The sequence below is a fragment of the Mastigoproctus giganteus genome, chromosome 6 (assembly GCF_048544385.1).
Source record: "Mastigoproctus giganteus isolate SK-2022 chromosome 6, ASM4854438v1, whole genome shotgun sequence".
NCBI classification, from domain to species: Eukaryota; Metazoa; Arthropoda; class Arachnida; order Uropygi; family Thelyphonidae; genus Mastigoproctus; species Mastigoproctus giganteus.
Window position 1 is genome coordinate 181,935,806 of NC_143580.1, and position 24,309 is coordinate 181,960,114.

Here is a 24,309-nt window from a genome sequence, read left to right on the forward strand (position 1 = left end):
TGTCATCTGTCCCTCCGGGGTCTTTATCGACGTAGTTCCTGGTGTTGAATGGCGAGCATGAATACTTTGGTCTCAGGGAAGAGCCCCCAGTTCGTGAAGCATGCATTGGAAGCCATCTTATCATTGTACTGTCTACCATGGAATGCCTTCTTTGCCAATGGCATGTGTCATTTGTTTATCTTCATTATGGCTTGGTAAGATTAACGCTGTGTTTTTCTGGAAGTAATCATTTAGGTTCTTAATCGCTTTCTTTTGTTGTTTGGTGAGGGTTGTCAAACCTATTTCTCCTTCTTTCCGGGCCATGGTCAGTCTCTCGATGGTCGATTTTAGGTGGTGTTGCTCGTTCTTGGTCATCATTATCTTTGTCGATCTCATAATATCCTCCAGTTCTATGTTGGTCCAGTCTGTGATCCAGAAGGAGTATGTTACTAGTGGGACTGTGTTAGTGTTTATGGCTGTAACCATGTTCCTGCCATTCAGCTTTGAATTTAGCTGGCTCCTCAGTTTCTGATGGTATTTTTCAGTCAGGCAGCCTTATCTCCTTGTGTTCTTACAGGTGGGCCTGCATCATCCCCAGATATTTGTAGGTTTCTCCCTCTGTGATGACCTCAGTCTCTTCACTTTTCTTCAGCTCGTAGTTTCTTCCAACTGATTATTCTTGATGTAATTCGTGGATCTTGCATTTGTCTAGGCCAAATTGCATCTTGATGTCAGTCTTAAACTCCTTGGTGATCCGGAGTAGCTGTTGGAGTTGATTCTCGGTTGTGGCATAAAGTTTAATGTCATCCATATACATTATGTGAGAGAGGGTATACAGCTTCTTTGTCCCTTCTTTTATGGTATATCTGTACTTGCTGTTATTGAGCACAGCGAACATGCATTGAGTGCTAGACAGAACCACAGTGGGCTCAGGACATCTCCCTGGAAGATTCCTTTTCTGATGGGAATCGGTCTGGGCATGATGTTCTTGACCTTGATGGTGGTCCTCAACTTCTCCATGGTTGCTTTTAAGAAATATGCCAGTGTCAGGTTGACTGTAGATCTTCAATGTCTCTGTCAGCCAAGTAAGGGCTACAGAGTCGAAGGACTTGCGGTAGTCGATGTAGACCGTGTACAGGTCGGAGTGGGTCTTGTAGGCTTGCTCCATAACTGCCTAGTCAATGTTTAATTGCTCCTTGCATACTTTGCTCATCTGCTGCTTGGTTATGATGTTCTGATTCTCCAAGTTGTCTGATATATTCTTAGTTATGCAGCTGATAAGGATGTTGTACGCTGCTGGGAGATAAGTGATTGGTGTGTACTTTTCGGGGTTTGTGGCATATTTTTCATTAGCCTTCAGGTAGGAGATTTCTTGAGTCAGAGGCTCTGGGAATTGTGTTAGTGTGCCTCGTCATCTGGTTGAACTGCTTCGTTATGTAACAACCGGTGCACGGGTTAAATTATGTGCATGTGTCAAAGAACCTTTGATTGATATTATGTTTAATAACGTTTGAGCTCATTTTTGGCCGTAATTGCAACTTTATCACCATCAGTAGACTCGGAACAAATTCTTGTCAAGAGAAAGACGGTATTTTGGTTTATTCTTCCGATGCAGCAACCAACTCAATTAGTACCTGTGTGCGCATTGACCTGGCCACCAAGCCAATTTATCCCAAAAGTGTTCAGTGGGATTAAGGTAAAGACTCTGGATGCCTTTGCACAATTTTCTATGTTTTAAAACCAAGTCACTACTTGCCATGCAACATGACATGGTGCACTGCTATATTGAACAGGAAGGGCTCTCCTCGTACTGCTTCCACATTGTAAGAAGAGTGAAGTTGTCAAGAATGTCCACGTATTGCATGGCATTGTTCCAAGAATGATGACTACTACTCCAAGCCTAATACTGACACTGTCTGAGATTATTGTAGTTTGTCCAAATTTCACACTTGGAATGACACAATTTGGCAAATAACATACTTTGGGTATCTGTTAAACCCAAACACGGCATCTGAACAGAAACTTATTTTCTATGGTTCTTTAATACATAACACAGAATTATAAAATATAATTTCAACATTCCAAAATAAATTTCGATGGATTGTACTCCAAAAAAGTTGATTCTGTGCATTGCATGCTGTAATGTTGTGGAAAAGGCCCATGAAAATATTCATCACATCATTGACTGGATTCGAACTGAAGTCTTTTTCACCTAGTGTGAGTGAGACGATAATTATATCCACCGTGCTACCCACGAGGAAGAGGTAAAAATTGTGAGGAATATATATGAAACCAATCTTTAGATATTTTATGCATTCACATAGAAGAATATATATACACAGTTCCCTGGTAGAATCATAGCCTCAAAACAGTATCCCCACATACACACTACACAGATTATTTCCGGTCACAGCTGGTGGAGTAGTGTCAGCAAGAGCTTATCTAGGTGCCTTCGAGAACATAATAAATAATAACATTTTGGCCTGCAAAACCTAGTTTGAAGCTTTACCCTCAAAATGCAAGGAATATATATTGATGTCATAATGAGGCCCATGGTTGTCATAATTTTCAACGTCGAAAGACATGACCTAAACTGCATGATAGAAAATATAGAGATGCTGGAATTTGGCTCTGGAGATCAAATCTGCATTTTGTCACTCCAAGCCTCCATTAAACAAAATGGTAGTATTGCACCAAATTATGAAAGTTATCTACTACTTAGTATTGCCTAGTAGTATAGAGGGTTGGCTGTTTTCCTGTTTGGAGTAGGTGTCACACCGTTACTTGTTCACCTGATCACATCTGGCATACCAATCACATTATTTTTAGATCTTGAACATGGGAACAACTCAGGGATATTAACAGTACCACTGACATGAGGGAGAAGGTAGAGGTTTAGGTTGCACATAAATACTGGACTTTGACGTATCGAAATTTTATGAGCTCGAATCAAAGGGGTGCTATATTTTAACTTGATCTGTATGGGTTTGTTCTTGAAGAGGAATTCTCCAGAGTTTTTCTTCCTTCACAGTGATGTTTTCCATTGGTATATGGGAGTGACATACAGTTTTCGAGATACATCTATATGTACACCTTTAAAATAATTGTTAGTATCAATACTGCAAAAATGATATTGGCATTAAAGGCAAGTTGCTGCTATGGATAAAGGGATGGTTGAGTAGGAGAAGACAGAGAATGGTAATCAATGGACATTGCTTTTCATGGACTAATGTTATTAGTGGAGTCTTCCAGGGTTCGGTGTTGGGCCCATTTTTGTTTTCTATATTTATCAATGATATTGATGAAGGCATGTCAGATTTAATGTCCAATTTTGTAGATGAACAAAGGTTGGCAGGGTGGGTGGTTAATGATAGTATGCTGCTGCAACGAGATTTAGAAAAGTTGGGAAAATGGTCGGAGAAATGGCAATTAAAGTTTAACATTAAAATGCAAAGAACTGCATGTGGGTTTAGCAGTAACACCAGAGTAACATACCAACTCTGTGGTACTACACTCAGGTTGGTGGAAAATGAAAAAGTCCTAGGGTTGATTGTGCAGTCAGTTATGAAGTTCTACCAGCAACGTAACAGGCTGCTAGGATATCTCATGTGGTTTCGTCAATGATATACAGGAATTTTGGTACCAGGTCAAAAGGAGGCGATTATCCTATTGTATAGGGCAATGATCAGGCCACATCTTTTGTACTGAAAAATGAGTCCGAAGGCTTCATTTTAGGAATGATATGGAGCTTCTGAAACGAGTACAGAGAAGGGCAGCGAGATTGGTGAGCAGAAGAAAGGGCGCTCTCACCAAAAAAGGCTTCAGTTTTGCAAATGCGTGTGCTACGCACTGCTGCTCCTTCCCACCTGGCTACGGAGGCGCAGACTTCACTGGGGCTCGTGATTTTGCCAATAAACACCGTGATGTTCTTGTTCCGGAGTATAAACAAAAAAATCAAATTGATTCAAAATATTGTACGATAATTTGTAAGAAATGGTTGAGCCGGATTAAACTTGTCGATGAATATTATGAGTGTATGCCCATGTGCTGAACGGAGAAAGTCATAAAAAAGGTTAACAGAGAGGAATGCTCTATTCCAGGGTTCACATCTGGTGAGTATGCATTTGGCACACCCAGGGTCCTCAGCTGGATATCATCATTCTTCTCCTTTTTGGTGATTTCCTTCTACTTCTCTCTCTCTCTCTCTCTCTCTCTCTCTCTCTCTCTCTCTCAGGGTAACTCAGAAATTTTTTTTGGCTGGTGCATCATAAACCTCAGGCTTTCTTGCACCATATGGCTAATAATAATAATAATAATAATAATAATAATAATAATAATAATAAATTGCAGCATTTGGAGACTAAGCACCTGCGAGGTGAACTGACTGAGGTGTTTAAGGCTTTGAATGGATTGAGCAAGTTCAATGCTGATAAGATTCTTCCTCTTGCTCGGACCACACACATGAGGGGGGGGGAGAATTCAAATTGGTGAAAGATGGTTGTAGAATAGATGCGCAGAAGTTTTCCTTTAGCCAACAGGTGGTTGGTTGTTGGAAAAAACTTCTATCTGTTGCTTGTGGAAGTTGATAGTTTAAAGAAATTCAAGGAAGAACTAGACAAACTATTGAGGAAATGAATAGATGAAGTAGGAGGTGTCTTTTTTGACGTGAAAACGTTTTTGTGGGACCTACTAAATTTTTTGGACTGAAGTAACGAAAATGCGAGACAGAAATGACGCGCAACGTCACATCCTAAATTCAGGCAATGTCTGCGCGGTAGCACAGTGGTGTCGTCACCATTCTCGCAAAACATCCGAGTGGAAAAGGCATAGGTTCGAATCCCGTTGATGACGCGAGGAATGTTTATGGGCTTTTTTTTTTTTTTTTTCACTCCATGTCTGAGTTAGTCAGTCTCAAGCATAGATATCAATGTTTTTCCTCCGAACCAGGGGTTTTTTACCGTCCAGCAAAGCAGGCAAATCGACCAGACAATAAACATACCAATTTACAGACAATACTCATGAGTAGATGAAATAGCTTTCCGGGGGACTCTAATAAATAATTAAACTCACTCACTGTCTGCACGGGTAGTACAGTGGTATCCTCAACGTCGTTCCCATAACGAGTCGAAAAGGCCCGGGTTCGAATCCCATCGATGGCGCGAGGAACTTTAATGGGCTTTTTTCACTCCACGGCTGAGTTAGTAGGTCTCAGGCATAGAAGACAAGGTTTTATTTTTCCAGAAACAGGTTTTTTTCGTCCAGCAAAGCAGGCAAATCGACCAGAGAACGTACACAATGCACATTGGTAGATGAAATAACTTTCCGGGAGACCCTAAAGAGTAGTTTTTTTTTATTATTTTTTTTTTAAACTCGGTCACTGTCTGCGTGGTAGCATCGTCGCCGTCCTCTCCACACCGGGTGGAAAAGACTCGGGTTCGAAACCTGTCAATGTCGCGAGGAACTTTTATGGGCTTTTTTCACTCAGTGACTGAGTTAGTCGGTCTCAGACGTATATAGCAAGGTTCCCTCCAATGGAACCCTGGATTTTTCGTCCAGCAAATCGACCAGAGAACACACGCCATTTATATACAAAATATATATGAGTAGATGAAATAACTTTCTGGGCTACCCTAATCAGGGCTGGCACTAGGGTTTGTGGCGCCCGAGGCAAAACCTTGTGAAGGTGCCTTATTCATACGCATCTTAACATACATATACAGTATATGTAGCAATGACATCTAGCAGCACCTATTTTAGCCAGCGCTTGTGGCAAGTGCCTCAAATGCGTATCCCTAGCGTTGGCCCACCTTAATAAATAGTTTTTAAATTTAGTCGCTAACGTTGATTCCGTATGGTAAGTATAAGAAGTGAGCATAAAACGTTACATCGTTCATACTAAATATTTCTGACTGAAGCAAAACCGATTGGTGAAGAAAATATGAAACGGAAATGAGTACGTCACTTCCTACATGATGCTAACTCAGTCACTATTGTTAATTTGGTAGAGTAAGTAGCGGGCGTGAGCATAAAATGTTACATCGTTCATAACTTCGGTTCCAGCTGTTCAATTTTAAAAATTTAAACGGTTTTCGATTTTCGTCAAACATGTTTTCACATAAAATAAAACATCTTTCGTGCGTACAGGGCACAAGCCGTTTTTTTTTGTTTTTTTTTAGCCACTGCTAATGCTAATGATGCAAGGAAGAAAGCTCCATAAGCGGATAAATTTCTGCTGAGAAACGTCATCTGCTACAGGAAAGAATGATGCTGTGTGTCATAGCTGTGTGCTTGTTACTGTGAACACTATATAATATGGTGTTCGAAATAATACGGTCCATATTATTTCTGTTACAGCAAATTAGTCCCCGCTCACAGGTCAGTTAGCATTTCGTTTTTCAGTCGAAGCATTAGTACCAGTTCTAAATTTACACCCACGGCGGGCCTAATTTAAATTTAGAAATCTAGTTTTCATTTAACTCACTTTAATATAATTTAAATTGTTCAACAATATTGTCGAAATGTATTTTATATATTGAATTATTTAGATTTTGTACAATTCCATGGATGGTGTTGTTTCTATCTTAACCCTACGAGTATCTGACTAAATGAACGATTTTATCATTGTTCATTATATGTACAGTTTACGTTTAAAAATTGTTTAACTTTTCTTTCGTTAGAGGGCGTTGGTGTGGTATCAGTTGCTACTGAGTTAGTGAATGAATGGGAAGTGTGTATGTTCTTCCTGTGTTAAAGTAATGGTTTGAAGTGGTGTCCGAATTTGTACGTTCTTATTTTAAGTGATGACAGAAAGACTGCAAAAAAAAAGGTAAGCGGTATTTTCACATTCAACAGTTATTAATATCAGATCCCAAATACTGTATGATATGTGTTGTTGGTCGGAAGAGGTTTGTCATCTGGTTTCATAAGCACGGCTGTAGCACACTGAAAATGTCGTACTTCGTTTGTGCGCGTATATACATATTAATTATGGGCGTTTATTAATAATAGAAGCCAGTATATTTCTTTGCTTATAATTACTCTTATATAAAAAATATTCTATATTTCGGTGGTGGCATCACATAATCAAACTCACCGCGGGTGTCTTCCAGGGATATGATTCTCCAAGGCCGAAACACTCGAAATCCTACATTGATGACCTCATAGACCGGTATCTGTATACCGTTTGTAGACCAAAACGAATGTCAGTTGGTTATATTTCCCCGGTTGCAAAGTGGATGTTAAATACTCATACATTTATTGTTTACTACTAATAAACTAACCATCTCACTTTTACCGTCCAATACGAATTCATTTGTCACTGAGTGTCACTAGTGAATTTGAGTGGTATTATACACAATAGCAACATCAATTACGGAGTGGAGTTTCTGATAGATAAATATTACAATCTTTTTAAAAAATCTGTTCTTTCATTTTTTTTTATAATTTAATTCTGAAATACATAATATGCTTATGGTTGAAGTTTTGGAAGGTCTAACGTAGCCTAGTGACGTGAGCGCGGGAGTGTAGTAGCACACGCATTTTGAATTGATTTTGGTTCAAACTCACATGACTGTTAAATATAATGATTCTATTCATCGTCGGGATGGTTAGCTGTTGTAAACTCCCTTATAGTGGTCTTGTTGGAGTATTTTAGAATTTTTAGATTAATTTGTTATTATTATTATTTTTTTTAATATTTAGGTCATCACATTTAAATACAATGGATTGTGCAATGGACTATATCTATTATTCTTCTCATTCGTTGGAATGAGGAAAATAATGCCTTATGTTTTTTGATTGATATACTAGGTGTGATAAAAAAAAAATCAGGGACTGAACTAATATTTGGAAAATGACAAAGCTGGTTATCATCACTGTTTATACTCCAGATTATGGGTGCACCTCTGGAGGAAGCGACTTATTTTGCTTGAATCCATCCTGAATTACTGGCGTAAACTAACACCTTTTTTTTGCTAGCCAAAAATGAAAGTCTATAAAAAACCCACACTTCTTTTGCTTGAATCTGTCCCGAATTTGATCATGCCTGCAACGCAGTGACAAGGTGAACCCATCACTAATTTATGCTAAATGATTTAGGTTAATTTAGTGATGGAGTGCTTTGCAAGAAATAAGCTCAGAGTGTATAAGGGTATGCTAGCACCCATTTCCCAAAGCCTTCTTTTCTGGCTGCTTTTCTCTGAAGAGCATCATACAATCACCATAGAACTTTAGCATTCCTGATTCACTGTTTGATGATGTGGGAGAAATTCATAATGAGCAGTGCCCAATTAGTCAAGAAATATGATAGGCACAATCTTCACATTTGATCAAGATTGTCTTGCTTTTTTTTTTTTTGAGCCTTGTAGATATTGGATACTAGGCATTTATTTCTGGATTATAGCCATACATCCACAGTTTGCCTCTAGTAACGATGGAAGAAACAAAGTGTGGGTCAGCAGCAGTACGTTGATGAAGGTCATCAGTGAGGATATGAGGCACAACCTTGGCTGAAATGCAACATATTCCAAAATCTTGTGTTAAAATTAATTGACATATCTCATAAATAATACCAATTTCACTAGCAGTTAAATGTCAATCACTCCTGATCAAATCGCAAATATAAGCGATTTAGTCATTTGTTTTTGAAGTTGAAAGGTGGCCAGAGTAGTATCATCTTTGACACACAAACCACTCTCTTCAAAGTTGGCAAATCACTGAAAATGTCTTTAAATAACACAGGGCATCTCCACTGAAAGCTGTTTTTTACATTTCTGGGGTTTATTTTGTGCTTTATGTTGTGCTTTTCCCTAATTTGAAACAAATTTGATGTCTCACTCATTTTTAAAACACATAAAACACCAACTATTTAATGCACATAATTCAGACTGACTGCAGATAATGGGCGATTCACATGTTCTGTGTTTAGATGAGGCACCATTCACGTTATGACAATTTGCAAATTGCTATGACACTGCAATTTCAAGATGGAGAGTCAGTTCCTAAAATTTTTGATCACTCTTTGTATTTTGACTTGTGGTGGGGACTGGATGTCAAAACTTCTGAATATGGCAGCTACTTCAGAAGTGCAATAATTGTTGGGTTGGAGAAGTGAAAAATATGTTTATAATGCACATAAAAATGGTGGTAAATGGCTTGCACCATCTGTTATACATAAAAAAAAACAAATTTTCAAATTCTAGAAATTCAGAATTTTAAAGTCGAAGTTTTTGTACCAACAAACTTTTGGTAAAGACAAAAATTTATATACTAAGATTTAATAATGTGGGGAAGTATAAATATATTCCATGCAGACAGACAGATTTAGCATCTATTTTGACTTTGTATGTTGCAAGGATTTGCTGCCAACACCTTCATTTTTTCACCTGCATATAATTTAAATATGAAACACTATTTAATAATTAATTAAATTATAGTTGTTATACAACATAATACCACTGAAGTATTGGAATATTTTATGCTAGTTGTAAAGTTTTTATCAGATTTTTTACATTCATTTTTCTACAGTTTAATTGGTTCTGTACTGGTTAATTATAAATGTTTTTTTTTTTTTTAAATGCGATTTAGTAATTATGCATACTTATTATTTATTGCCATCAGCCTTTGAATATAATAAGGTGTATGGTAGTTCTGAAAGAAGTTTTGGTTAATGTATAGCATGTGAACACTGGATGTAGCAGACAGATTTTTTTTTTTTTTGGCACATGGTGTCCCAGTGTTGATGTGGTGCTTGCGTTGTTCTACGTTTTTACTCAAGAATTGAGAATCCTAAGTTAATGTAATTAACGAGAATGAGAATTGTTCTAGTAATGTAATCAAGGAGACTTACATTGTGCTTGTTTATTTGATTTATGATTTAATGCTAAATGTGGGTAACACATCAGTGAATTAGCATATTATGAATAACACATTAACTGCCAGGGGTGCCATGTGTCAAAAAAGTTGTCTGCTACATCTGGTACCAATGTGCTATTCTTGTAACCAAAGTCTCATGAGTAAGTGGATTCACAATTCCCCATATGTTCTTTTTTGGTGGGATTTTTTTTTCCTAGATAAGGTGATTATCCCCTTGTATAAGGCAATGGTCAGGCCACACCTTGAGTACTGTATGCAGATCTGGAGGCCTCATTTTAAGAAGGATGTAGAGCTGCTGGAACGAGTACAGAGAAGGGCAACAAGATTAGTGAATGGAACAAAGGGTTGCTCTTACGAAGAAAGGCTTAAGTTTTGCAAATTAGTGTTTGGAGACTAGGCACCTGCGGGGTGATCTGATAGAGGTGTATAAAGCCTTGAGTGGTTTCAATACTGATGGGATTCTTTCTTCTCAGAATAATCTCCTGAGCACAAATTCAAATTGAGGACAGTTGTAGGATAGATGTGCTGAAGTGTTTGCCTTTAGCCAGTGGGTGGTTGATTGCTGGAACAAACTTTCATCTGTCGTTGTAGAAGTTGATAGCTTAAATAGATTCAAGGCAGAACTAGACAAACATTTGGAGTGAATGGATGGGTGAAATGAGAAGGTTTTTTTTTTTTTTTTTTTTTGGCTGATGCTATATAAGCTTGCTTTCTTGCATCATGTTCCTTTACTAATGCTATTCATTGTAGCAAAGTTTATTTCCATAATTTTTCAGTTGTTTTCCCATTAATAAAAATGCTTACTACATGCAGTCTTAAAATATAATTAGGAATAAGGATAGCCCTACCACTGTACATTATATTTGCATATATCACAAGAAGCCTGCAGGATAGTGTAAATCCCTAAGCAAAGTCTTTTGTGTGTCAATGTATTTCAAAATTTTTTTTTTGTTCTGTACTTTTTTAAACTAATTGCGGAAATATAGTAGCTCCAAGCCTTATAAATTATAAAAAAATATTTAAGAAAATAAATAAATTAAATAAATGCCAATGAATATAAATTAATATGATAGCCAAGATCATTTGAATTAACAGAGTATAATACTCTTAAATCATTTGCAGGTGAGTAAAAACTCATAGACATCTAAGGATTTGTTGAGTTTTTAATACATATTGAGGCAAACACTTAAAAGTATTATAAGTTGCTGTTGTACAGAAACAGCAGTAACCTTGTAATATTTTGTGCACAGAACAGTTTTGGGATATGAAAAAACTAGTGGACATGTAAGGATTATTTTGTACCCTATGTGTTGGCCAGTGGGTTAACAATAATTATTGCATGTACAGTTAAAAGTTTAATTTAATGAACTCTATGGCAGTATGGTGTATCCATTAAATCTCATTGCCCATTAAATTTGAAAGAAATAGTCACTAGAATGTTAACAAAAAAGTGCTGTACTTGTACTATCAAATAAAAACATTATGACACATAATCCTTTTTATTTCATAGTACAGCACTTATTTAATGAGTGCCTACTGTTTGGAGTAGAGGAGCTCGAAATTTTTCTCTGACATTGAAAACTCTGATTAAAGCTTATTTGGAGTCTGAAGTATCCTTGCTGGAAGTTCAGATAATGTCTTTTAAGGGCAGCTATAGACCTGAGTTTTACTTCAGTAGTGGGTAAGATCATGAAGTCTGACTTGTTCAGTCAGCTTGTGGAAGGGGATAGTGAGGAAATTCCTGACAGTGAAAATACTTAAATAGTGGCTTAAATAAATATAATTAGACTGAAGCAGTCGCATTATTGGGTCTTGTATAGATGAAAAAGGTTAGTTTGGATGCTGGCTTTTTTTTTTTTTTTTTTTTTTTGAGGTTTTGTTAAAGTAAAGATTAATTATTTATTGTGTTTTGATTTTTTTTTGGTAGATACATATGAAAACATGTAATTAGTATTTTTGCTGTTACTCCTTCACTGATATAAAAATGCATTATATCTATTGATAATAACAGTACCTTTCACATATTGAAAGAAAATGCTGATGGGGTAAGATAGGTGTAGATAGATCCTTAACTTGATTGAAGTGGAAGAATGGTAGAAATCCCAGCAGATGTGAATGAGTTCAATAGATTGATCAGAATATTATTTATGGTTGAAGGAAAGTTTGAACTATTGGGGTCACTGTGACAAGGAGTGAGACTGCTGTAAAATGTGCTATAATGATCTTGCAGAAGGCTGTCAGAGAAACTGCTGAGGCTAAGGGAAGGCAAGACTTCAGAGGTTGATGATATACATCCTGTTGTACTAATAATGGCTGCATGTGAGTAGATAAACCCATTGGGAATGTTAATGACATCATGATATTCCAGGAAGATCCTCTTGGATGAGATAAGTGTCGAGGTCTCCTAAATCCACAAAGGAAGCATGAAAGAGGTGATGGGCAACTATAACCTTATTATTATTAGCTACATGGTGCAAGGAAGACTGAGGCTTATGCTGCACCAGCCAAAAAAAAAAAAAAAAAAATTTCCCCGAGTTACCCTGAGAGAGAGAGAGAGAGAGAGAGAGAGAGAGAGAGAGAGAGAGAGAGAGAGAGAGAGAGTCAAAAGTAGAAAGGAATCACCAAGATACTCATCAGATGTGAGCTCCTGGACTTGTTTGATTTCAATGCTAGTTAAGAGTCTGTGGTTAAGGGTACGATTCGGGATCATCATGATTGGAATGTTATCATTAATGGATCACAGCATGGGCCTGTGAAGGGTATTGCTTGACTAATCTGGTTAATTATTACAACGAGTCATAACCCCAGGGGCTCACATCTGATAAGTATGGGCTTGGCACACCCAGGGTCCTGAACTGGATATCATCATTCTTCTCTTTCTTGGTGATTCCCTTCTCTCTCTCTCTCAGAGTAACTCAGAATTTTTTTTTTTTTTTTTGTGTGTGGTGCATCAAAAGCTTCAGGCTTCCTTGTATCATATGGCTGATAATGATAAAACAGTTGGATGTAACAAAACTTCAGTGTTAGTTAACCTAACTTAGTAAAACTTTGGATGCAGGCCTTCGTGAAAGGCTATCGTACAATTTTTAAACATAAACTGTACATGTTATGAACAACGATAAAATCATTCATTTAGTCAGATACTCGTAAGGTTAAGAGAGAAATAACACCATCCATGGAATTGTACAAAATCTAAATAATTCAATATATAAAATACATTTATATATTGAATTATTTAGACTGCAGCAAATTGGGATTACTGGTGAGATTCTTCTTTGGATCAGAGGCTGGCTTATAGATAGGAAACAGAGTATAGTCATAAGTGGTCATTCTTTGGCATGGAACAGTGTAGCAAATGAAGTCCATCAGGATAAGTGCAGGCCATTTTTCTGTTTCTATTATTTCTCAGTGACATTGATGAGGAGTAGAAGGATCAAATTTTCCTGATGATTTTAAGGTAGAAAATGGTGATCAATGACCAGTACTAGGCTATTGTTTCAAAGTGATACTTGGATTAATTGCATATGTGGTCTGAAAAGTGGCAACTAATGTTTTACAGCTTTAGAGATCTAGAAATAACTTATAAACCAAGGGAAGGGAAGGGAAGTAAAAGGTGTTCCACCCCCATTGTAATCCAAATTGTTACCAGAAGATTCTCCTGTAGATGGGCAGAATTTTCAGTAAGGCTACTCATGTACTGTTTCTGCACTGATAGTCTGCCTTGTGCATTTGATGTCTAACCTCTGGGTTGGGGAATTGAGAAGATGTGGTTTTCAGAGTCTGTTTTAACTTTTTGTTTCAAACAAAGTGGACCACTGTATTTTGCTGTGTGGCTATTCTGGAAATTACTCTATATGCTACTGGTTGATAAGGGATGTAGGTTTATTCATCACTTCCTCCCAGTTCTGGTCATTTTCATGATATGATTGAAAATTCTGTTTGGTAGGCATACTTCTGTTATTCAAAAGTATTATACTGATCATGCTTGGCTTTTGATCTTACTCCTAGGGAATGCAGTTCTATAGACTATTTACTATGCTGGTTATGTTGGTGGAATGGAGGGGGGGAGCAGATTGGACTGAAAATTGGAGATTGTGGATTTACGGAACTATTGGTGATAAGATCACACCCATTCCACTTTGTTAACACCTCAAAGAATGGGATTAGGATTGGGCAAGGAATAAACATATCACTTATTTTTAATAATTAAATTTTAATTATATATCATAAATCAATGATAGAACCTTACAACTTCATAAAATAAAAAACTTAAAACTTGATATAGCAATATCTTGCTTAGCATGGCTTCAAACAGCATGGGTTTCACTATAACACAGTTTTCAATTAAGTTTAAGTCGAAAATTTACTGTACATTTTAAAACTCATTCAATAGCCTAGACAGGTACCATACATATATGCTGCCGTGCCAACTCTATTGTATATCATGCACATGTGACAATAGCTCCCTTCAGGCAGTCAGCTGCAATGTGCAACAGTGTTCAGTATTCTTAATTCCATCCTGACGAGACGACACGATAGTTTTTCAAACTTTTCATTTCAAAATTTATTTTTTACCCCTTTAAATACGATCGAAAATATATCTGCATCTTGGCTAGAAATCACTGCCAACAACATGCATTCTGTTTGGCAGCATGTTTTGCTCCATTTGGTAAATGATTTCACTGGTTTTGAATTGCAAGTTCAGATAATTTCCGAAGACATTGTGAAGGTCGGAAAAGACTTGGGATTCAAAACTTTGGACACTGCCAATATATGTGACTGCATTGACTCGCATGCAAATGTGAGTCAATGCAGTTCTTGACTCGCATTTCAAACTCTCCTTGAAATTGATGAGCAAACTGCATATGCAGAAGAGGAAAACAATTCTGAAGTGGATAACACTGAAGTGCCACCAAAACAATTTTCAGTAGAAGAACTGGAGAAAGTTTTTTGGGGGGTTGACATGGCCTGTGAGGCGATTAAGAATGGAGATTCGAATGTTGAACGTAGCATCGATATCACCAGACTTCATTATTGAAATACCTAAATAAACAACTGAGAAAAAAGCTTTTTTAAAGCTTTTTTCTCATCTCTCATGATGTTATCTTTTCATTAATAAAATTTTTGCAATATTTTTTTAAATTTAAAATCCTTTTAATTGGTTATCAAGTTCAAATTATTTATAGATTTATTATAATTTGTTTGTAGACTGTTTCTCTGGTACACATTCAATTAAAACCCATTATAATTATACTTCAATCAGCACAGTTTTGGTACCAATTATCAGTGCTATGAGGGGTATTGCTATATTCCATTCACTCTATGTAAATAAACAAAAAAATGAAATTTAAAACCTGAAGCAAATATAAAAAAGTTTCAGCCTCATCTAAATTGTTGACGATCCCTGGGGGTCATGACCCACAATTTGAGAACCCTATTTTCCTATTGTGGCCCAGCCAAATGAAATATTGACTGTGTTGAAACTGAAACTACAACTTAGACATGAATTGATCAGCTATTCCATATTCTAGCTGATTAAACATTTTTTCAGTTCTTTCTTTTCTGGATAGTATAACCCAGATGGTTCTCTGGTAGTGACTTGTAGGACTATAGAACAAAGGTCTGTGAACGGTTTAATTAGTGTTAATTTGTGTTATAGCCACTGAGTAAGGCTGTAAGAAGAAACTGAAACATACAGCTATAACTACAGTTACAAATTTCTGTTATTTCAGTTAGGATATATGCTCTTCACATGTGCTGTATGGCAGTATAGTAGTTTTGTCACTTGTTCCATTCATTTGGAAAGGTCCTGTTTCAAGTTCCATCACAGACTGGCAGAATTTCTAAAGGTCTCTTTAGTTAGAATTGCAGTTAGACGATTTCAGGCAGGAGTAGGATTCCCCCTTGTGAATTATTCTGGGGTTTTCAGCCCACTATAATACACAATGGTGCAATAGGGTTTAAGAGACAAAAGTTATAATTTTCTAAATTATGACGAAAAGGTTGTACAAGCAACTCTTGGTTTATGAACATTTGATTTGCAAACATTTCTTGTATAACGAACGTCACAATTCATTCAAGATTTCTTAAAGTTGGCAATAGATAGTTTCTTATAAAACGAAATGCCAAATGTATAGTGAACATAATTGTAAGATTTAAATAAATAAACTTTTAAAAAATGTATTTATTATAATAATTATCAGAAAATTATTATGATAATTATGCTGAACTGTTCTTGGTTAATAAAACTAATCTAGCCAGTAAAAAAAAATGTTGGTTTACATGCCACGCTGCGTAGAATGTTTAAACACTTTTAAATCAATTTCTGAGGGGTTGGCAATCTTTGAAGAAGATGAAAATATGGAAAGAATTGCAAAAGTGAAAAGAGGCATTCATGACTTTCTAGCATGCTACAGTGAGATTTTTGAAGAAAACTGTGCAATCTTTTATAAAAACATATTTTTAAAAAGTGCAAAACCCAGCTGTTTCTTCATTATCAGACACCTTTCCATCTACCTCATCTGCACCTAGTGTCACTTATGCGTAAAATATTGAACTCTGATGAAGATATCGAAGAGTAAAAGTTGAATACATGTGTATGTACAGTACATATATTATGTTAGTACTCATTTTCTTTATTTCTATTTTGTAACTAAATATGTTTTTAATTAAAATTAACAAGTACAATATATTATTTTTTTATTCTTTTCTTATTTTATTTTACATTACATACTATATATGATAAACCATAATGCATACATACATTATAATAAAACGTATTGTATAGACCATTCAGTGTTTAGTACATGGTTTTAATGCTTTTAAATGGCTGCTGACATATACGATATGTATCATAAAAGCTCAGGAATGCAAGACACACATAATGAACAAAGTCTTGGAACGGAACTCGTTCGTAAACCAAGAGTTGCCTGTATATCATATCAGAAGCTGAACATATGACCAGAATTTCTAGTATTACAAACTGCCAAGAGAAATTTCTTGAAAATAACACAAAAAAAAACTTTAAGAAATATAATGAATTGTGTGTGAGTTACACAAAATAAGAGATTTCAACTTTCTGTCTCTCTCTCCCCTCCAATAAAAAAGATGCTTTACATATATAATAATAACTAGGCAGCTTTGCCCCTTGCTCGCCCATCCCCACGCACACTTTTCTATGTAAAATATAGAGGTATACTGAGTAAGTCAAATCTTTTCTATGTAAAAGACACCTGTCGAAATGCACTGTTTGATATCTAATCAGGAAATCACCTATGTAATTATTTACCTGTGGATTTGTGGTGCACAGCATTCTCAAGGTCAAATAAATATCACAGTAAAATCCAGAATGGTGTACACCCTCCAACATGGCAGCAAGCAAAATAGTGGGAAAGCAGTGATTGACAAGTTGTGACTCCCATATTTCGACAAATAGACAGGAACAAAGCAGTGATTGGCTTTCCCCGTCCGCTGTCCTCCTTGGTTGATATGCCTAGGGTGTTTTTCCCCACATTTGCCGCTGTTTTTAAATCGGAAACTCATTTCCCCATTTTAAAACAGCGGGATTGGAGGGTTAAACACTCTACCTAAGCTAAGCCCCCCCCTTGACGACACAAAACAATCAGAAAAGGAAGGTGCCTTCACCTGTCAATTATCGCCGTCTTCTTTGCTTTCATCAAAGTACCTGCCGGTGTATACTGTACTGGACTTTAGCCAATATCACTATATAATTATTTACCTGCATTTACATAGGTCACCTAGGAAAAGGCCTTTTGCTTCGGGTTCCATAATACATGAGGAATATTGTTGCATCCGAAAGAGCAGGACTAAAATATTTACAAATACTAAACTACAGTACTTACAAATATACAATATTCAGTAATATACAAAAAATGTTACAATGGAACATCAAATGTTAGACAGTGAATCAAGTGCACGAGGTTGGTGAATGTTATAGAGGCAGGTGTCAATAATTAATTGCATTTGTAGTGATGTAATTGCCTCGCCCTCTTCTCCCATGGCTGAATAAATATCAGTAGGAGAAAAATGAAGTAACAATGAAAAGAGTTTCACTGACTAGAGCCACCGATGGTTAGAAAGAACCTAATAACCATGATGAAGGTAATTTAAGAGATAAAAGTAATAGAGGAATAGAAGAGATAAAGAAATATAAGGTGAGAGTAGAGAAAGAGTAAAGAAACAAAAGAAATCATTGAGCATCAAATTGACATGACTGTTTCATCTTGACACATGGAATGGTGGCAGTGAATTCCATAACTCAAATTATAACATAATCTACTCAGAAATTTCAGAATTGCTGAATTTTTTTCAGGTAGATGAAAAGAGTTTATAGTTTTCGGTGAAGAGAACAAAAGGGTGCTCTTACCAAAAAAGTTGTGATATCAAAATTTGAAGACAACGTAAAGATTGGTAGAGTAGTTAATGATCAATACCAAGCAGTGCTCCTTCAGGATGACTTGAACAAGCTGCACGAATGGTCGGTCAGAAAACTACTATGTTTTAATGCAGCAAGATGCAAGGTCTTTACACTTGGGGAAAAGCAACCCCAAAATAAATTATACACTTGGTGGGGTTCGATTAAAAACAGTAGAGAAAGAAAACTGGGAATTATATATGAGCAGATATGAAGTTTTCTGAGCAGTGTAAATAGGCAGCGAGGGAAGCTCATGGTGTTCTCTCGATGATTTACATAACATTATCCTGTAGAGATATTGAGGTCATAGTGCCACTGTATTTAGGCAATTGTAAGACCATGTTTAGAATACTGTGTTCAAGTATGGAGATCATCTGAAAAAAGACAGTGAACTTCTTGAAAGGGTTCAAAGATGGACAACTCATATGATGAGATCAGCAGAAGGAGTGACCATACAAGGAAAGACTCCAATTATGTGGGCTATACAGAGCTTAGCAACTGAGCACTTCAGAGGTGACCTGATTGAGGTTCATAAGTGTCTGAGAGGGGTTAGTAAATTAAATAAAAGTGGAATTTTCACCGTTATAGAGAATTCCAGAACTAGGGGACATAAATTTAAATTATAAGGGAAGTGGTTTAGACTAGATTTTAAGGAAGTATTCTTTTAGCTAGAGTCATTGATTGCTGGAACAGGTTGCCTTCATAGGTAGTTGAGGCTGACAGTTTGAATAAATTCAAAGGTAAACTGGATAGTTACCTATGTGAGGATGGAAGCAAATAATTTGTATTTTTTTATATATACTGTATATATATATATTTTTTTTTTTCTATTTTTTTTCGTTGGTTAGTGCAGCAAAAGCCTGTGGCTTCTTCCACTATATGGCCATTACTATTGTCCACCAATTCATACTGCTTGTACCACTTTCAATTCATGGTTATGATCAGGGCTGTAGTGGAGGGTATATGCTGTATACCCTATGGATTTTTTTAGGTGAATAGCATATACCTTCTGGACACACACACATATATATACAGTGTGTATATATATATATATATATACACGGGTATATGCCATATACCCTCTGGAATTCGATTAATAAGCACAGTATACTCTCCGTATATGTAACATTCACAGAAATATACCTTCTGCTAATTTTGCGACTACAGCACTGGTTATGATGTGATTCAGTAATGTATTTCTTTCAGTTTCATAACTCATTAGGTGTTGCAATTGTCTGATCTGTATGGTTATGTCCGTGATATATGTGTAATGGTGCAAAGTTGAAAAAAAAAAAAAACTCAATTTAGATATTTTTTCTGATGTATCAGAAAAAAAGATATGAATTCAGGGTTTTTTTTTTTTTTTTTTTTTTGTGTTAATAGGAAGCCAGAATGACACGTTCATTTCTTTTACAAAATACTGAATTTTTCAAAGTTAATATACAAGGGAAGATGAACTGTTACATGGATTTAGTCTAAGTTGTCAGATAATGACACAAAATATAATATAAATTCCTTATTAACATGCCATTTTTATGAATAACTTTGTCATGTATTGGTATTACTAGGTAATAATGTGCATGTTAATGTGACTAATCGGTCCAGGGGTGGGTCATCCTGAAGGAGCCAGGGGTGCACTGCACCCAAGCAGCAATGTTCAAGGGTGCCTGAAAACCTGAAACTGACATACACATATGAAGAATATTTTAAAGGGGTGCCAAATTGTGATTTGCACCCAGGTGCCACATTCCCTAGGAACTCCTCTCAGTCAGCCACACTAACATGCAAATCATTATTTAAGTATAATATGATTTTCATCTCCTGGCACAGTATAGTGAGTTTGCCACTTCTCGCTTGTTTGAAGTAGTTAGGAATTCTTCTCGTACAGAGTTCACATTTTCCATATGAAAATGCCTACTCATTACTTTTTGGCCAAAATAGGCAAAAAATTTTAGGATGGATGTAGATCTGCTGGAATGGGGGCAATGAGATTAGTGAAGGGAACAAAAAGGTGCTCTTACCAAGAAAGGCTTTAGTACTGCAAATTGCAGTGCGTGGAGACTAGGCACCTGTTAGGAGATCTGATTGAGGTGCTTAAGGCCTTGAATTGATTGAGTAAATTCAGTGTTTATGGCATTCTTTCTCTTGTTGAGACTGCACATGAGGGACATAAATTCAAATTGAGGGATGGTTTCAGGATAGAAACCATCCCTCAATTGCCACTACCCACTTCTTCAAAACTACCCACTTCTGCAAACCATTTGCAGAAGTGGGTAGTTTTAATAAATTCAAGAACTAGACAGATTCATAGATGGGATGGACAGGTAAGGTGGGTAGTTTTATTTATTTTTCTTTTTATTGGGCTGATGCTTATAAGCTTGCTTTCTTGCATCATTTTCCACTATTAATTTCTATTATTAATACTAATGCTAAAAAAAAAAAGAGTTCTTCATAAAAAATAAACAAACTGGAGGAAAATATGATTTTTTTCAGAAAAAAGCACTTTGGAATGTAGTACGTTGCACTACATTCCAAATGTGTAGTTTTGGAAATATTCTTGACCATTAAAATGGAAATATTCTATATTATTGTTACAAATAAAACTTTAACTAACCATTTCTGAAGAGGTGCAAAGTCTGCTATAATATTTCTTGCAGCAGTCATATTCGATTGATGTCTAAAAGACAATTCAAACTGAAATCCGCAGAGGTAAGTTAATGTTAAAGCATATTATTGTACATGTATATGTATTTTAATATAAAATATGTATTTTATCAAATTTAATTTCTAGTGCAGTGTGGGCTTTAAAACTTGCTTTTTTTGATGAAAATCCTATTTTTCCTTTTTTTTTTTTTTTATATGAAGAACTCCTGTTTTTTGCAAATTTTGGCCAAAAAAACTTCCCATTTTCCTCCTTCATATACTTCATCTCCAGCTTTTCAAAAGTTGGCAGCCATGTGTATGATAAATGCACCAATAATACAGTATTACTAGTTGGAACATCGACACTGAAAAGTTAAGTAGTATTCATTAGCTGAAGATGTAGCAATTCCGTGGAATGTGCTGTACAAAGGTGTATGTCAGTATATTCTGGTGTGAACATTGTTTTTTTTTGCAGAAGTTTGATGTGCTGATAAAATTTGAACAATCTGTTATGATCTGTTTCATAATACTGCTTGTTTTTTTTTCTCGTGCATATACTACTTCAATTATATTGCATTGGTTTCTGTGTTGTCATCTTTTTCATCATGTCTGTATAAATATGTTGTGTGGGCTGAAGAAAACTGGAGTAACTCACATGGAAAATGCTAGCTCTCTGTATGAGAAGAATTCCTGAAGGTCTTTGATGGGATTTAATTCCTAAACAATTGAGAAGTAGCAAACTCACTATATTGTGACAGCAGATGCAAATCATATTACACTTATGTAATATGATTTGTGCATTCGTGTGGCTGATGCAGTCAGATTAACATGCAAATTATTACCTGGTAATACCACTACACAATGACAAAGTAATTTGTAAAAATGACATGTTAATAAAGAATTTAGCCAATATATTTTGTTATTTTAGAAAGATAAGCAAAAATTGCCTTATTTTCTTTAGAAAAAATAGCTGTTCGTAATGTAAATGTTATCATAAAATTTTAAGGTTCTATAAATCAGTAGTGGTGTCATAAATTCCAAAATGTAGAACTTTGTTATGTGAATTGCCCTCTAAAATATTGAACCTCTGTTTTTGAGTTCAAGAGCATCAGACACTGTTATTTCTGTTTTAAGTTATGATATTTCCAATAGCTGTATTCAGCTCATTTCAGAGAATGACTGCATTTATATTGTTTGTTTGTGTCATTATCTGACAACTTAGACTAAGTCCATGTGATAGTTCATTTTTTCTTGTGTTGACTAACTTTTAATTAACTAACTTTTAATTAATTAACTTTTACAAATTCAGTATTTTGTGAAAAAAATGAGCATGTCATTATGGCTTCTAATAATACAAATCTCTCTCACACATGCACACACACATCCATTTGTGAATGGAACTGTCATTTTCAAAATAATATAAAAGAAATCCTTTAATTTATTTTTGGATCCTCTGTGGTCTCATTGGTATGTCCATTATCATATTTTTTCCCTTTGTATCTCTCTTTTCATATTAGTTTACACTTCCAATTCTATTTGTGATTGTAAAAACATTCCTAAATCCATCATCAGAATATAATAAGAGGTGATCAAAACAATGAAATTAACTCTATTAGCACACAAAAAAAAAAATAATAAATAAAAAAAACAAAAAAAAAAAAAATCACAGCAGTAGGCACATTATTGTACAGACTTCAGTCATGTTCTTTGGGATGAACAGCAAGAAATTGTCTGTGTAATAATATGTAAATACCAGATCCAGAACACTTTAAATTTAATATTCAACTGTCAGACATTTCATTCAAGGGAATTGCAGCTAACCAGCTCAGGACACATTAAACCTATTCAAAGAGTGCACTGCTTGTAATAGATTTGGTCTTTTTCTCTGTTTCACTAGTGGCTTTTATATGGCACTTATGTTTTTTAATAATGAAACTAATCAGTTGTCAAAATAATTTTTTCCCACCATTCTTACCTACAGTTCTGCATTTTTCAAATGTAAATGTCAGACATACATTCATATTGCTTCTTTTTTAAATCTAGTTATCTCCTTCCATGACTTGTTAATTAACTCCCTAACCTTCATTAACTGAGTAGATTTAAATATTTTTAGTCCTTGTTATTTCTGAACTGTGCTAACCCAGGAAAACAACTTAAATGTATAATTATCTCAATTCTAAATATTTTGTGTACAGTTTATTATAGGTGATTTGTTTTTATTACAAATGTGTTATAAAGATCCTTTTCAGCCTTCATCAGAAGTAGTAACTTGCTGCTGTAGTGTATAATTTGCCCAGATAAATTAATATAATTTGGTCCTTTATGATTTACCAAGAATTTTTCAGTATCGTTTTGAACGTTTCACAGACAGAATATCAAAAGTTAATTAACTTCAAATTAATTTCATTGGCTACAGCATTCTTTAGCTTTACCTTTTTTATTCATTCCTTTCATGAGAATCTGTGTCAAGCTCAGTTTGATATGTGGTGGATGACAAGTACATTTTATGTGGATCCACCATAATTGATACACACTTATTTTTAATTTGGAACTAGACTCTGTCTAAAAGCCAGTCCTTTATTATATAGTGGAACCACCTAGCTGAACATCTCACCTATATATGAAGGAAGCAGAGTATTTTACAAATTCGGATTAGAGGCATGTCAGTGGTTTAGTGACTCGTCAGATTGCCAAAGATAAGCTAACTGAATCATGCATAGTTCATTTGTATCAGTTGAATCTGTTTTATTGTGTCTTTTATGTTGTCAAATGTCCAGTTGACATGGTGGAATAAACATTGCAGGTGCGGGCCATCCTTTAGGTGAAAGGGGTGCACTGCACCTGAAAACCTGAAACTTACATATATGAAGAAAATTTTAAAGGGGGTGCCAAATTGAAATTGGCACTCAGGTACCACATACCTTAGGAACACTTATGAAACACTGCCATTTGTTTAGCAAGACTTTAGACTTACTTTACTGAAAAAAGACAATATAAAGGGACCATTCTGCCAATTTGTGTACCGAACACCTAAAACCAGCATTGGTACTACAAATTTTGTGTGAAATTTGTAGAGATTAATACCTATATCCTAACACATTTGGCTCCTAAAGCAGCAGCCAGATGTGTTATCTACTGTATGTTCTTTTTTTGTGAATCTCTGCTGTTGACTTACTAGTTATGCAAAAAAAAGAAAAAAAAAAAAAAAGGGGAAATCCCGTGTTAGCTTATGTGCTACTGAACTTGTGCCTGTTTGAACCCATAAAAAATTAACTTCGAAGCTTGCTGTTCATGACTTTTAAGGTTTTTGTAAGGTTATTTTGGTTTTAATTTCATCGTTTATAAATTTTTTCAGGTATGTATTACTAAACTTTGTTCTT

General features: G+C 35.5%; 1 protein-coding gene across 1 annotated transcript in view; it reads left to right on the forward strand.

Moving 5' to 3' along the window:
* The first annotated feature begins 6,701 nt into the window (after nt 1-6,701).
* Nucleotides 6,702-24,309, forward strand: part of LOC150084794 (uncharacterized) — a 496,975-nt gene continuing 479,367 nt past the window's right edge. Inside the window, exon 1 of the mRNA XM_090376602.1 lies at nt 6,702-6,805. The gene's annotated coding sequence lies outside the window, so the exon portion shown is untranslated. The remainder of the gene's footprint in view (nt 6,806-24,309) is intronic.